Source organism: Pongo abelii, chromosome 12, assembly GCF_028885655.2.
Source record: "Pongo abelii isolate AG06213 chromosome 12, NHGRI_mPonAbe1-v2.0_pri, whole genome shotgun sequence".
In the NCBI taxonomy this organism is placed as follows: Eukaryota; Metazoa; Chordata; class Mammalia; order Primates; family Hominidae; genus Pongo; species Pongo abelii.
In genome coordinates, this window is record NC_071997.2 from 93,236,319 (window position 1) to 93,252,450 (window position 16,132).

Consider the following 16,132-nt stretch of genomic DNA (forward strand, 5'->3'; position numbering starts at 1 on the left):
CAAAACTCCAAGTCATCTCAAAGATGGAAATGAGATGGTTCCCGTGTGTTTTTATTTTGTTAAAGAGATGTGATATATGTTGGAAATGGCCTTTCCTCTGAGGCTTTCATTCTTTGACTGGATTGAAGGCTGCTGCGCACTACCTTAAGCCTACCAGTTTTAGCATAATCCTAGCCTGACCTGCACTGAACTGGCTGTTATTAAAAACCTTGTCTGTGTCGTCTGAAGTATTTACTGCCTGTCACAAGTGGTACTCTTCTTGCTGGCTTCTTAGTGACATATAAAGTACAACTAAGCTTGAACAAGGTAAACAATGTGGCTTTTTGTTACATAGTACAACATACGTTTTCAAAGCATAGTACATTCTTTAGTTTTAATTGATAGATTGGAAATTTAGTATGAGCAGATTGACAAGTGTGATTGCATTTGTGATGTTTATGTTTCACACAATTCTTCTTCTTTTTTTTTTTTTAACGAGACAGTCTTGCTTTGTCTCAGGCTGGAGTGCAATGGCATGATCTCAGCTCACTGCAACTTCCACCTCCTGGGTTCAAGCGATTCTCCTGCCTCAGCCTCCCGAGTAGCTGGAGCTATAGGTGTGCACCACCACACCTGGCTAATTTTCATATTTTTTGGTAGAGACAGGGTTTCGCCATGTTGGCCAGGCTGGTCTCGAACTCTTGACCTCAAGTGATCCACCCACATCAGCCTCCCAAAGTGCTGGGGTTATAGGCATGAGCCACCATGCCTGGCCAATTATTATCATTATTATTGTTATTATTATTTTAATTATTCCTGAAACCGTCAAAGGAAAGGCTTACACCATGGTTTAGTAAATTTTTTTCGGCCAAATATTAACCATGCCACCAATTTCTTATCTTTTTATTTCAAATTTAATTTATAATTTTAATAAAGAATGCATTTATTTACATGTCTCAAAATGCAAAGTGCTGTTTTTAAAAAGTATCCCCTGAGAAGTCTTGTTTCCCACCCATCCCCATCTGTCCCTTCTCCTTAGTTCGTTATATGTATTACTAACTATATTTTTATTAATTTTTGTTAGTTTCTGTTTATTCCTTTAGACTTTATGCAAAAGGCTAATTCACACTAATACTTTGCACCCTGGTTTCTTTATTTTTATTCCATGGAGTTCTCTCGTTATATCAGTCAGTATATAAAGACCTTCCTTATCTTTTTTTTTCTTTTTTTACTATATAGTATTCATTTGTTGGTATATGCTGTAGTTAATTCAGCCAGTCCTTTTGCACTTGAATTTGTTCAGTCTTTTGCTATTACAGGCAATTTCATAGTGATTAAGCTTGTACATGTGTATTTCGTATGTATGTAGGTTTCCTGATGGTTTCATTTCCTAGAAGGGTGTTTGCTAGGTGAAAGGGTACATGCATCTGTAATTTTGATTGATATTATTGGATTCCCTTTATATACATCTTGCATTTTGCATTTCAGCAGCAATATATGAGGGTCCTTGGAATGCCCACTTTTCCCTACAGCTTGACAAGTGGTTGGACTTAAATCAGATTTTGCCAATCTGATAAGAAACACTATCTCACTGTATATTTTTTGTTTGCATTTCTGTTTTCAGCTTATCATATATTCAAGGGCCATTTGTATTTCTTTTCTTTTTCACATACTTGTCCATTTTTCCATTGGATTATCTCCTCTGTTTCTAAGAATTCTTTATATGGGTGTATTTCCGGACTTTGTATTTTGTCCCACTGGTCTGTCTATTCATTTGCCACTCGTATACTTTTAGTTCTTGAGGCCATATAAAGTTATATTGTTAGAGCTGTTTTCTCATTGCTTTTCATTTTCAGAGTTTTCCTGGCAATTACTGCTTGTTTATTTTTCAATAAGATCTTTAGAATCAGCCTTTCTAGTTCCTGGAGGAAAAAAATTGATACTTTTATTGGGTTTGTATGAATTATAATACCTTAAGAAGAGTTGATACCTTTATGATGTTTAGCCTCTCTTAAGAATATGATTATAACTTTCTTTTCATTCAATTCTACTTTCATTTCTTTAAAGGTTTTTAAAGTTTTCTTTAAGTTTGCACATTTGTGATTAAGTGAAAATATATAAATATTTTATTTAGTTGCTATTGGAAATGAAGTCTTTATTTTTGCTGTTGTTTGTATTATAATATGTTGTATATATGAAGATTATTGATCTTTGTATATTCTTTTTATAGGTTACTATCTTACTGAATTCTCTTATGTTTGTAGTCACTAATTCTTAATATTGTTTTAAAGCACATTTTATGAAGTTGGTGAGTACTATATAGGATTTTTTTTTAGTGTCAAAGTCTTGGTTGAGAGACATTACACTATCCATTTTTACTGGTTTAGATATGTAGCATGATGAACCTCAGCAAGTTTAAAAAGAATCATTTCTTTATTTTGACTTGAAATTTCAAGTTTTTAAATTGATAAAAAGTTGTCATTTATTGTGGCAAGGGTGATGTGAAATCCAACCATTTATTGGTATGTGTTACAACTTAGCTAAGTCCAATAATAGTCAGTACATACTACTAAATCATTCAAAAGCAAATGGTCTTTTAGATCAAGTAATAGATCTCTTAAATTGAGATGTATTTACCTTAGATAGTAAGAATGACTCTTTGGTCTCTTATAAGAGGTGAAGAGAGATGCTGTTTCTGGGCTAGTATTTTTGCTAAAATTGTTTTATGAAAAACTTTTGTAAGTTAAAAATTTGGGGCTTGAAGTTAAAGCACATTGCCTTGAGTAAAAGATACTGGTAGAAGTTCAGAAATGTAAACTGAATTGTCTTTTATCTTATTTTACCTAAGTGGACTATGGAATATTAAGCTATTGGTATACAAATACTTGTAGGCCGGGTGCAGTGGCTCACCTATAATCCCAACACTTCGTGAGGCCGAGGTGGGAGGATCACTTGAGGCCAGGAGTTTGAGATCAGCCTGGGCAACATCGTGAGACCCCATTTCTACATTAAAAAATTTAAAAATTAGCCAGGTGTGGTGGTGCATGCCTGTAGTTCCAACTGCTCCGGAGTCCAAGGCAGGAAGATTGTTTGAGCCCAGGAGTTAAGAGGCTGCAGTGAGCTATGATGATGCCACTGCATTCCAGCTGGTGCAACAGAGTGAGATCTTGTCTCAAAACAAACAGACAAACAAACAACCCCAAAAACCAAACTTGTATTTCCCTTCCCTTTTTCCCGATATTTTAATATTTAAGTATACATATATTCTACATAATGAACACTGTATCTATCATCTGAACTTTTTAACAGCTCTAGTCTTGTGTATACTAAAGCTTTCAGGCTTTAAATAAAGCGTACATATCAAAATATTTTGAAGAGTAATTGAAATCTCAGTTTCTCCCCCTCGTTTTAACTAAACAGATGGAAAGAATTATTTGATAGTGTTTTCCAGAGCCCTTTATAATGTAGCATATTTGAGTGTCTGATTCTTTCAATAATGAGTGTGAGAAAATTGAAAATTGAAATGTAGAGTGCTACAGTAAGTTTTAGTAAACAAAGTTTTGTTATGTCACAGTAAATGGTAATGGATAAATAGGATAACAGGAGTGTCTTATATTTGGGAAATTACATTCATCCTAAAAGAACAAAAGCAGTAAGCAGGAAGACAAATTAGCTAACCCTAATAGTGAGAAAGGGAGCTGATAGTTTAGCCTCATGAGGTCAAATTATGTAATTTCTCTATTGTATAACAGAAGAGTTTCAGAAGCATTCCGTTTTCTTTTTCAGATTAAAAAGCCAGCATTATCAGATAGCGGAAAAGCTTATTAATACTTGCTGTGTAGCCTGAATAAAACCATTATTTAAAAAATGTGTGTGTGTGTGTGTGTGTGTGTGTGTGTGTACGTGCATGTAGGTTGTTTGGTAAAATCCACTTTTTATATACTTGCTTAGATTTGTCAGCAGCAAGCTATGTTGCTTAATTTCTTTGGTAATTTTTATACAACAGATCCCTTTGCAGGTGGGTTTATTGCACATTACGATATTAGTACTTCATTATGAGTTGGTGTTATTTCTTGAGTGGAAACAATGGCATCCATCTCTTTTTTTTAATTAAACTGGATATTAGAATGCTGGAAGGTTGTTTAATTTCATCAGTGTATATCTGAACTGGTATGTTATCTGGTCTTAAAAATAATTGCTGTCATAGTGGAATCATTCTTTTGTTCCATTTTTGTTTCAGATGTTAAGAGTTACATTATGATTTTCCTATTTCTGGAAGAATAATTAGAGTCTGATGGATTCAAATTTCTCCTGATGCACAGGAAAGCCCCTTTCCAGGCCAGTCTCAAGAAACTTTGGGAGGAGGATATAGCACTGACAAAGGGTGATAGAAACTGGTTATTATCAAAGATCTAGTTGCTGCCAGGCCTTTTTCTGTTTAGTCTTATCCTTGGCATCATAACCACGTTCTGCCTGTTTTATTCCCTGAAGTGGCCCTCTTCGTTTCTCCATAATCTGGTCTTACATTTCTTTCTCCTGTCCGTCTGGCCAAGCTCTTTTATAACTTATTTGTGAATGTGCTGTTTTGATACTTGGCTGACTGAGTGAGCTCAGGTCCGGCTCTGTGAAGAGGAACGGCCCTCCTCCAGTATCACCCCTTCCCTTGAGGACTGTTCTAGACACCTCTGGATTAAAAGCACAACAGAAAACATAGCTATTTATACTTGGAAATAGTTACCCAAGCAAAAAATAATGTGGCTCTTGTGAATTTTTGTTCTGGAGAACCACAGTCTAGAAAACCTGGGATAAAGTAGGATTTTTAACCGTTTCTCTCCATTCTCATTAAATGACCTTAGTTCAAGCTGTGCTCATTTCAGGCTTGCTGTAGTGCAACGTGTCCTTAGAAGTTGTTCTGCCTTTCCCTGGTTCCTCCTTTATGTTTCTCCCAAGATTACTATAATGCAATTGAAGTAAATGTCCAGCAGTAACAGAAGAAAATGAGATGTTGTTGAAGGGTATTGGGAACAGGAGAAATGTGAAAACAGTGGTATTCATATTGGCCATTCTCTCGTAGTAGGCAGATTTTTAGCGAGAGGAGTAATGGTAGAAAAATTTTTATAAAGTATAACAAAAGTTTCTAATATTGCTAGGAGTGCTTTGTAAGAGTAATGTTCAAAGCCTTGATGGAACTTAGTTATAAATAAATTTAATTTACTTTGAAATTTTGTGTCATGAAAAAGCATATGTATGTCCTTCTCATTTCACTGATTTTAATGAAAGATATACAGCTGACCCTTGAACAACACAGGCTTGAACTTGAACTACACACATCCACATATGCAGATTTTTTTCAACCAAACTTGGTATTTGTGTAATGTGAAACCCATATATATATGGCTGACTTTTCATATATACAGGTTCTGCAGGGCCTGCTATGGAACTTGAGCAAGTGTGGATTTTGGTACACTCAGGGGTCCTGGAACCAGTCTCCTGCATATACCAAAGGTCAGGTGCAGATCCAGCCCTCAAATAGTAGGCACAAATTCTAGAAATTGGTTCATTCACCCCAGATTTAAACATAAGTGATCTTAAAAAATGAAGTTTGTTGCTCACTTTGGGAGCACATATACTAAAATTGGAATGATACAGAGAAGATTAGCATGGGCCCTGCACAAAAATTATTTTAAAAAATTAAAATTTTAAAAAATGAAGTTTGCTATACATAGCTTTTTTTAAAAAAATGGATAGATTGTAATGACTACAGGTAAAAACGGGATTCTGAAATGGATAGGTTCTAAGTTTTATGACTGATACATTTGAAAAGTATATTCTCTTGTAAGATGGAAATTAAATAAAAGGCTTCTAAGGAGATAAGAGATTTTATTGGGTAGAATATGTTGTGTTTTTATAATATACCTAATCTGGACTACCATCAGCTGTGTAAACATTCTGTTTATTTTACACATTTGCCACCAGTTTGTACATTTTTGTGTTTTATTCTCTACATTCACAGGTGAAGTCCTCAGTGATTTAATGAAAACATTTTCTGATGAGCTCACTTAATCAATTTCTCTAACTCAAAACAAATTGCAGGTGGGGATGCTGTACACACAGTCAGTAAGAAATAACCACTAACAGCCTGATGAGAGAGAGGGAGAAAATCAAAATGCTTCAAATTAAGTAAGCAGAACAGCCTAGATTTACTTAGAGAATTGGTTCTTAACCTTATGGACACCTGGCTTAGTCCACTTTATGCTGTTATAATGGAATACCCGAGACTGGGTAATTTATAAAGATCAAAGATTTATTTGGCTCACAGTTTTGGAGGCTGGAAAGTCCAAGAGCATGGTGATGGCATCCAGTTAGGGTCTTTGTACTGTGTCATCCCACGGCAGAAAGTGGAAGAGTAAGGGCAAAAGATCAAGAGAGCAGAAGGGAGCCAAACTCACTTTTATAACCAACTCAGTCTCAAGATAAACAACCTACTTCCTCAGAAATGACATTAATTCATTCTCTGGCCTCATGACCCAATCACCCCACCTGCCAATACTGTTACACTGGGGATTCAGTTTCCAACACATAAGCTTTGAGGGACCCATTCAGACCATAGTGACACCTAATGGAGTCTGTAAACATTTTTCTCAGCAAGAAATATAAAACATATATCAGTTTGTATTCAGTGTTAGGAATTCTTGGGCTCACTGAAGCCCAGCCTTGGGCCCCAGGCTTAAAACATGATTTAGTATAGGGGCAAATACCTTTATGTGTCTAATTTAAGAGCGTCACTTTGGGATGCTTTATAGATAATTTATATAATAGGCAATATTGAGTTAGCAGAAAATGTTAAATTTTGTATCACATGCTTAATAAACATACAATGTTTCTTTTTTGAATTAAAAAATATGCATTTTTCACTTAACATTTATCGCATTATCTGGAAAACTTAGTCTTCATTCCCCAGGGATACTCGTTAGAGAAGTGATATTCTGCATTTGCATTAAATAAGCTTCACTGTAATTTTTTTTTTTTTTTTTTGAGTCGGAGTGTCGCTGTATTGCCAGGCTGGAGTGGAGTGGCGCAATCTCGGCTCACTGCAACCTCCACCTCCCGGGTTCAAGCGATTCTCCTACCACAGCCTCCCGAGTAGCTGGCACTATAGGCGCGCGCTACCATGCCAAGCTAATTTTTGTATTTTTAGTAGAGACGGACTTTCACCGTGTTGGCCAGGATGGTCTCCATCTCTTGACCTCGTGATCTGCCTGCCTCGGCCTCCCAAAGTGCTAGGATTACAGATGTGAGCCACGCCTGGCCCATTTTGACATTTTAATCAGTGATGTCCAGGAGACTTTTGTACCAGCGAGATTATGAGCATCTCTTCCCAACTCCATGTGCAGAGATGCTAGGTTGGTAGGTTGTGATCTGCCTTGGTGGGAGTGTTTACACCATGAAAATGTTAGAAATCAATGCTCATTCTGCCTTCATTCCCCCAAGCTGTTTTTTTAAACATTTACCAGCACACAACTGATTTTAATTACTCATTCAGCAAACATTTTGAGCACCTGTTGTCTTCCAGGCACTGTTCAAGGTGCCAAGGATATAGTAGTGAATAGACAGTGTTTACTTAAGTGAATGTGTTTTTCTAAATCCTAAATTTTCTGATAAATTGGGGAGTTTTAGGGGTCCTTAGTCAAATAATGGTGGGAGATGAAGAGTCAAACAAAAGTAAATGGGTTTTTTTGCCACAGAACTTTCAGAATCTTTTAATGTGCTGGTGTGCACAGTTGATCTCTAGGAGGAGAGTATAGTATGTATTATTTCTTTTTTTTTTTTTTTTTTTTTGAGACGGAGTCTTGCTCTGTCGCCCAGGCCGGAGTGCAGTGGCACGATCTTGGCTCACTGCAAGCTCTGCCTCCTGGGTTCACGCCATTCTCCTGCCTCAGCCTCTCGAGTAGCTGGGACTACAGGCACCCGCCACCATGCCCGGCTGATTTTTTTGTATTTTTTTAGTAGAGATGGGGTTTCACTGTGTTAGCCAGGATGGTCTTCATCTCCTGACCTCGTGATCTGCCTGCCTTGGCCTCCCAAAGTGCTGGGATTACAGGCTTGAGCCACCGTGCCCGGCCTATAGTATGTATTATTTCTAATACTTAACCAAGAACTCTTTTTTTTTTTTCCAGAATATATTTAACACGTTTTAGAAGTACTGTTCTGCTGCTCCAGGCAGTCATATCACAGATGTTAGAAATTGGTGAATAAGGTCATTACTCAAGAGATGTATGTCAGTCAGAGTATGGGCAGGATTTCTGAAGACAGACTTTCCCATCGTGTTTATAGGGCGATTGATTTTTAGGTTGTGGATTTAGTTACTTTATTGATGTTTTCCTGAACTATCCTGTTGTATTTTCATTTCCAGTATGTTTTTTTTTAATTTTATGTAAAGCACTGCTCTACTTATATGTTTTTAATCTTAGAAAAGCTCTTTTTCTTCTGATCTCCAGTTTCTGATTTGGGGACACTTGATATATGTACATGAATTTCTGCCACCACTTACTCCCTGTTGCTAGACTTTTTCTCAGCCCTGGGCATCCCTTCCTCCAGTGCCTGTCGCTGAAATGGGAGTCTCTTAAACCGCATTCATCTGCCATTTCATGCTTATTAGACTAGGGTGTTTCTCAAGTGTGATTGATAGGCTATTGATTGAATCAGTCACTTGAGTGGTATTAAAACCATAGGTTCCTAGGGCTCACCTCAGATCTGCTGATTCAGAGTCTGCGTGGTGTGGAAGCCAAGACTGTGATTTAAAGCAGATCTACAAGTGGTTTGTATTGAGTTGTTTAATTTCCATGCTGAGTTGTTTAAATTTCATTTTTTGGTAGGTGTATACAGTATTTCTCAGTGTAGGTGCTACTGGCATTTTGGCCAGGATTATCATGTGGCAATCTGAAGGCACAACAGGACTTTAAAAATCATTGGGTCCTACCTACCAAATACTATTATCATCCCCAGTTATTGAGACAACCCAAAATATCCCTCTACATTTCCAAACACCTCCTTTCCATTTTTATGGGGGTAGTATCCTCAATTAAGAATCACTGTTATATACTATCATTATTCTAGATGTTGATCTTAATAATTTAATATACATACCTAACCTAAGACCCCAAATTATTCACTAACTCTGTCCACTTCCCAAACTGTATAAAGTCTTCAGAGCAATTTAATTGTACTTCCACCTTCCCATTTCCATGGTATTTTGCCCCATATTTGAGTTCTAGTTTTTAAAAAATTGCATAGACATTATTGTTTTTTTACAGTCATCAATGTTTATCTCTACCCAAGATTGCTAGTTTATTTGATGCTCCTTGCATTTTAAACTTTCTTTCTGAGTCTTTTTTGATCCTGAAATACATCCTTTAGAAGAATATGTTATTGCACATCTTTTGGCGGTGAACCCTTGGTGTTTGTTAGAAAGTGTCTTTATTTTGCCCTATTTTACTGAATAATGTTTTACCTGATAATATAATTCTAGATTGACTTAACTTTTTTTCAGCACTGTATTTTCTACAGTCTTTCTGGCTTTCTTTTTTCTCTGAAAAGTCTAATTGTTGTTCTTTTGTGGATAATCTGACTCCTTTTCTCTGAGTGCTTTTAAAGATCATTTCTTTTTCTTTAGTTTTTTTGCAGTCTCATGTAGTGTGTCTAGATGTGGATTTCTTGTTTATTTACTCTCCTTGAGACTGTGCTCCTGAATCTGAGGTTTTATGTCTTTTACCCATTCTGGAAAAATTTTAGCCATGGTCTCTTGAAATATTGGTTCTGTCTTCCTTCCTTGTTTAATTAGATGTATATTTTCTTATTCTATTCTTCGTGTCTCTTAATCTCTCATTTTCTATCTCTTGCTCTCTTTGCTGCTTCATATCTGCCATTTTGTCTAATTTTATGTCTGTGTACGCCAGTTAGGTTTTTAATTTCATTTTTTATTTCTAGAAATTCTATTTTGTTCTTTTTATCCTGTCTGCCAAGTCATTTTTGTTAGCCTCTTGTTTCTGACCCATGTATTTATTTATTTCTAGTGTTAACTTTAAAAAAATCTGACCTGTGTATTTAATACCTTCTTTTATTTCTTTAAACTTTTAAAGCATACTTGATTGTAATGTTATGTATCTTTTAATTCCTAAAATTTAACTTCTGCGGATTTAATTTGGTTTTTCATAGTTTTTGCTGCTCTGGTGGTTTGTTTCCTTTTATGCTTGATAATTTTGTTTTAAGCTCATATCTGCCTAATAATATTATATAGTAATTTCCTGGAGTATGGGTTGAAGATGTGTTTATCTACAGAGAATTTGTTTCTCCCTCTGCCAAGTGCCTTGTGTTACCACCAACCCAGAAACAACTTAAATTTATTTCTTGACTTGAGGCTCCTGGACCTCAAAATCAGTGTAGATTTTAACCCTATACTCTACTGGGGACAGACTTGTGATTATGGATTTCCAGGGAAGATACTTCGGTTCTAGTGAAGGCCTGATTTGAACAAGTTGCCTGTTGTGGATAGAGCCCTTTTCCCCAACCTGCCTGTGAGGTGTGACTCTTCAAGGGCATTGCTGGCTTTATGCAGTGGTCCCAATTTCAGCTTTCACCACATCTAATAAAAATCAAAACTGAAGTCCCTAGATTTCAAGTTTAATCTAAGGTCATGGCTTGAGCTTTTGTTTACAGCTCTGATTTTATTCAGTAAATACATTTAACAGATTTTTTAAAGCTGTTTATGCTACATCTCTTTGTGCCACCTGTGAATTTCTTTGCTTGTGAGTTCAGTGCATGTAAAAGAGTGTTTGTTGTATCTTGTCTGCTATTTCTAGATATTTGTAATGGAAGGATATTTTATATCTAGTCTAACTTATTTCCGAAAGTGAAATCTTGGAAGGTGTTTACGCACATTGGGGTCTGAGCACCTTTGGGCTAGAAATGCTGCTGCTATTGCTTCTATAGTGCAAAGTTGGAATTGGTTACCTGATCTCTTATGCTTTCCCAAACTCAGTGCTACTGTTAAGTTTTATCCATATTATTAGTGTGGTCTGCCAGTTACCATTTAAAAGTGTTATTGATATGGAACAGGTCCATTTTTGAATTCCAAAATTCAGAATTAAACTTTGAAATACAAATTACTGATATGTTGGAACTGTCTGTACTCTTTTGTCACTCACAGATTATTTTCCATGTCTATATCCAATTATTATCTGCTAAGTGCATTTTTTGAAAGTTAATGATAGCCTCAATCTGTTTTTTTAATTTTTTTTTTTTAATTAGGACCATGTAGTCCTAGAAATGTAGATCTTTAATTATCTGGTTTTAAGAAACAAAGAGCCATTCAAGTTAACTTAAGAAAAGAGAGGCTATTGTAAAGATACATGATATATGGAACTGGAAAGTTGTCAGGAACTCAAGGCAGCTTGGAGATCTGCTCTTTTCTCATGGTCTCGTAATTTTTTCTGTCCATCTGTTGGGTTCTTTGCTCTTTATTGATTGTCTCTTCATTGTATCTTTTCTATTTCTTCAAAACTTCACTTTACGCCCAAAGTCCTGTGTGCTGTGACACTGGCACATAGCATGGTTTCACAGTGAGTTACATTGCATGGTGATGCTATTTCTGAGTATTTCCAGTTTCAAACATTTTAGAGTTGTGCTGTCTAATGCAGTTATCACTAGCCATGTGTGGCTTTTAAAATCAAAATTGAAATTATGTATAGGATCTGTATGCTGATAACTGCAAAGCACTGATGAAAGATATCAAAATCTAAATAAACGAGACACCTGCCAGTAGTGTTCATGGATTGGAAGACTCCACATAGTAAATATGTCAGTTCTTTGCAAATTGATCTATAGATTTAATGTACTTCCAAATAAAAGTCCCAACAGCAGATTTTTTTTTTTTTTAACAGGCAAGCTGACTCAAATTTATATGGAAAGGCAAAGGACCTTTGTTGCCAAAGCAACTTTGAAAAAGAAAAAGTTGGAGGAATCACAAAATTATTGTGATTGTAAATTTAAAATTTACTATAAAACTACAGTAATCGGCCGGGCGTGGTGGTGGCTCATGCCTGTCATTCCGGCACTTTGGGAGGCCAAGGTGGGTGGATCACCTGAGGTCAGGAGTTGGCGATGAGCCTGGCCAACATGGCAAAACCCCATCTGTACTGAAAATACAAACATTAGCTAGGCGTGGTGGCACACCTGCAGTCCCACCTACTCAAGAGGCTGAGGCAGGAGAATCATTTGAACCCAGGAGGCAGAGGTTGCAGCGAGCTGAGATTGTATCACTGCACTCCAGCCTGGGCAACAGAGTGAGACTCTGTCTCAAAAAAAAAAAAAAAAAAAAAAAAAAACAAAAAAAATCACACTAATTAAGACTGTATAGTGTAGGTAAGAGATAAACACACAATCACTAGATCAATATAGATCAACATGGGGTCCAGAAATAGATCCACACAAATATAGCCAATTCATTTTTGACAAAGGTGGAAGTCAGTTCAATGAAAGGAAAATTGACTTTTCCACAAATGATAAGAAAGAGTTGGACATATACATGCAAAAAAAGTACCTAAACCTAAACTGTACACCTTACACAAAAATTATCTCAAAATGTATCATGAAACTAAATGTAAAAACAAAACTTTTAGAAGAAAACACAGGAGAAAATATTTGTGACCTGGAGTTAAGCAAAAAGATCTTGGATATGATACCAAAAGCACAATTCATAAACTATTGATAAATTGGACTTTATCAAAAATAAAAACTTTTGCTCTGTATATTTGTTTGGCAGGGCTGCCGTAACAAAATGCCACAGACTGGGTGGCTTCAACAGTAGAAATTTATTTTCTCATAGTTCTGGAGGCTGGAAGTCCGAGGTTAAGGTGCCAGCAGGGTTGATTTCTCCTGAAGCTTCTCTCCTTGGCTTGCAGATGGCCGCCGCCTTGGTGCATCTTCACATGGCCTTTTCACTGTGCATATATATCTCTGGTATCTCTTCCTTTTCTTAAAGGGACATCAGTCTTGTTGGATTAGGGCCAACCCATATAACTTATTTAACCTTAATTACCTCTTCAAATGCCCTTCCTCTGAATATAGTCATGTTCTAAAGTACTGGGGGTTGGGACTTCAACATATGAATTTGGTAGGGAGCACAATTCAATTCATAAATTCTGCAAAAAACACTGTTAACAAGAATGAAGAATAAGTTACAGACTGGAATAAAACATTTGGCTGGGTGCAGTGGCTCGTGCCTGTAACTCTAGCACTTTGGGAGGCCAAGACGGGTGGATCACCTGACGTCAGGAGTTTGAGACCAGCCTGACCAACATGGTGAAACCTCATCTCTACTAAAAATACAAAAAAATTAGCCGGGTGTGGTGGCAGTCGTTTGTAATCTTAGCTACTTGGGAGGCTGAGGCTGGAGAATCGCTTGAACCCTGGAGGTGGAGGTTGCAATGAGCCAAGATTGCGCCATTGCACCCTAGCCTGGGCGATAAGAGTGAAACTTCGTCTCAAAAAAAAAAAATTGCAAATCATGTATCTGACAAAGGACTCATATATAGAATATATATATATACATATATATATATGAAGAACGCTCATAACTCAGTAAGAAAATAAATATTCCAATTAAAACATGGATGAAAGACTGGAAAACAGTTTATCAAAGGATGGCAGGTAAGCACATGAATAGACTAAAGGCATCATTAGTCATCAGGGAAATGCAAACTAAAACCACCGTGAAATAGCATTTATATACCTATTAGGATGAAATAAAAAATACAATGCCAACTCTTGGCAAGGATGTGAAGCAAGTGGAACCCCACCATGCGTTGCTTCTGGGAATGAAAAATGGTACAGTCACTCTAGAAAGTTGGGCAATTTCTTATAAAGTTAAACATATACCTACCATATGATATGACCTAGTCCCACTCCTGGGTATTTATCTAACTTGTATACAAATGTTTATAGCAGCTCTTTGTGTATTTGCCAAAAACTGAAAACAACCCAGATACCCTTCAACTGGTAAATGGATGACTGTGGTAAATCCATGCAGTGGAACCCTACTCAGCAATAAAAAGGAATAAACGAATGATATATGCAACAACTTGGTGAAAGAAGAATCTCAAGATGTTATATAATGAATGAATTATATGGCATTCTCAAAAAGAAAAACTGTAGTCATAGGGAACATGTTAGTGTTTCCAGGGTTTAGGGAGGATTATGACTTCCATTGGAGTTTTTGCAGTGATGGAACTTTCTTATTTCCTGATGGTGGTGGTGGTGGTTACACAATCTAATATATGTGTTAAAATTACTAGAACTGTATCTTTAAAAATCCATTTTATTGTCTGGTAGTTAAAAAAATTAAAAACTCCAAATTTTAAATATTTCATTTTGTACACACGTATAATCAAACAAAATTCAGTTTTTCATTTGCACTGGCCACATTTTAAGTGATCAGTAGGTACATGTGATATGGGACTAACATATTGGATATTGCAGATACAGATCATTTCCATCAATGCAGAAAGTTCTTTTGGACAATGCTGGGTTTTCTTTGTTTTGTTGCTCTTGTTGTTTTGAGGTGGAGTTTTGCTCTTGTTACCCAGGCTGGAGTGCAGTGGCGCGATCTCAGCTCACTGCAACTTCCACCTCCCGGGTTCAAGCGATTCTCTTGTCCCAGCCTCCCGAGTAGCTGGGATTACAGGCACATGCCACTACGCCCAGCTAATTTTTGTGTTTTTAGTAGAGATGGTGTTTCATTATATTGGTCAGGCTAGTCTCGAACTCCTGACTTCAGGTGATCCGCCCACCTCAGCCTCCCAAAGTGCTGAGGTTACAGGCATGAGCCACAACACCCGGCTTGAGCCACTGTGCCTGGCTGACAGTGCTGTTTTAAAGCAAGGATCAGCAAACTGTCGATAAAGGGTCAGATAGTAATACTTCAGGCTTTGTGAGCCATATGGCCTCTGTCTTAGCTACTCAATTCTGCCATTGAATTTTTTTGTTTTTTTTAATACTGGTCTTACTCTGTTGCCCAGGCTTGAGGACAATGGTGTGATCATAGCTCACTGCAGCCTTGATCTCTTGGGCTCAATTGATCCTCCTCCCACCTCAGCCTCCTGGGTAACTGGGACTATAGGCACATGCTACCAAGACCAAGCCCAGCTAATTTTTATATTTTTTGTAGACACAGGGTTTCACCATGTTGCCCAGGCTGGTCTTGAACTCCTGGGCTCAAGTGATCTGCCCACTTTGGCCTCCCAAAGTGCTGGAATTACAGACATGAGCCATGTACACGTGGCTATGTACCAGTAAAACTTTTATTTACAAGAATAGGCATGTTTGCTGATCCCTATTTTAGAGAATTTGCCCTGTTTCCTATTTTCGTGTCAGCTCGGGGTTTATTGGTATAGTAACCTTATAATTTATCATCCAAATTTAATAAATGTTTAGTTGTTTAAGAGTGAACACAGAGAGGGAGGAGCCAAGATGGCCAAATAGGAACAGCTCCGGTCTACAGCTCCCAGCGTGAGCAACGCAGAAGACGGGTGATTTCTGCATTTCCATCTGAGGTACCGTGTTCATCTCACTAGGGAGTGCCAGACAGTGGGCGCAGGTCAGTGGGTGAGTGCACTGTGCGCCAGCCAAAGCAGGGGCAAGGCATTGCCTCACTCGGGAAGCGCAAGGGGTCAGGGAGTTCCCTTTCCAGGGGTGACAGAAGGCACCTGGAAAATCGGGCCACTCCCACCTGAATACTGTGCTTTTCCGACAGGCTTAGGAAACGGTGCACCAGGAGATTATAGCCCGCACCTGGCTCAGAGGGTCCTACGCCCACAGAGTCTTGCTGATTGCTAGCACAGCAGTCTGAGATCAAACAGCAAGTCGGCAGCGAGGCTGGGGGAGGGGCGCCCGCCATTGCCCAGGCTCGCTTAGGTAAACAAAGCAGCCTGGAAGCTTGAACTGGGTGGAGCCCACCACAGCTCAAGGAGGCCTGCCTGCCCCTGTAGGCTCCACCTCTGGGGGCAGGGCACAGACAAACCAAAAGACAGCAGTAACCTCTGCAGACTTAAATGTCCCTGTCTGACAGCTTTGAGGAGAGCAGTGGTTTTCCCAGCAC

General features: G+C 37.8%; 1 protein-coding gene and 1 pseudogene across 3 annotated transcripts in view; both read left to right on the forward strand.

The window, feature by feature from the left end:
- The window catches only part of MAP4K3 (mitogen-activated protein kinase kinase kinase kinase 3), a 199,830-nt gene that overhangs the window by 37,595 nt on the left and 146,103 nt on the right, over window positions 1-16,132 (forward strand). The gene's annotated exons all lie outside the window — the stretch shown is intronic.
- LOC112132143 (U6 spliceosomal RNA) lies at window positions 5,585-5,681 on the forward strand (annotated as a pseudogene).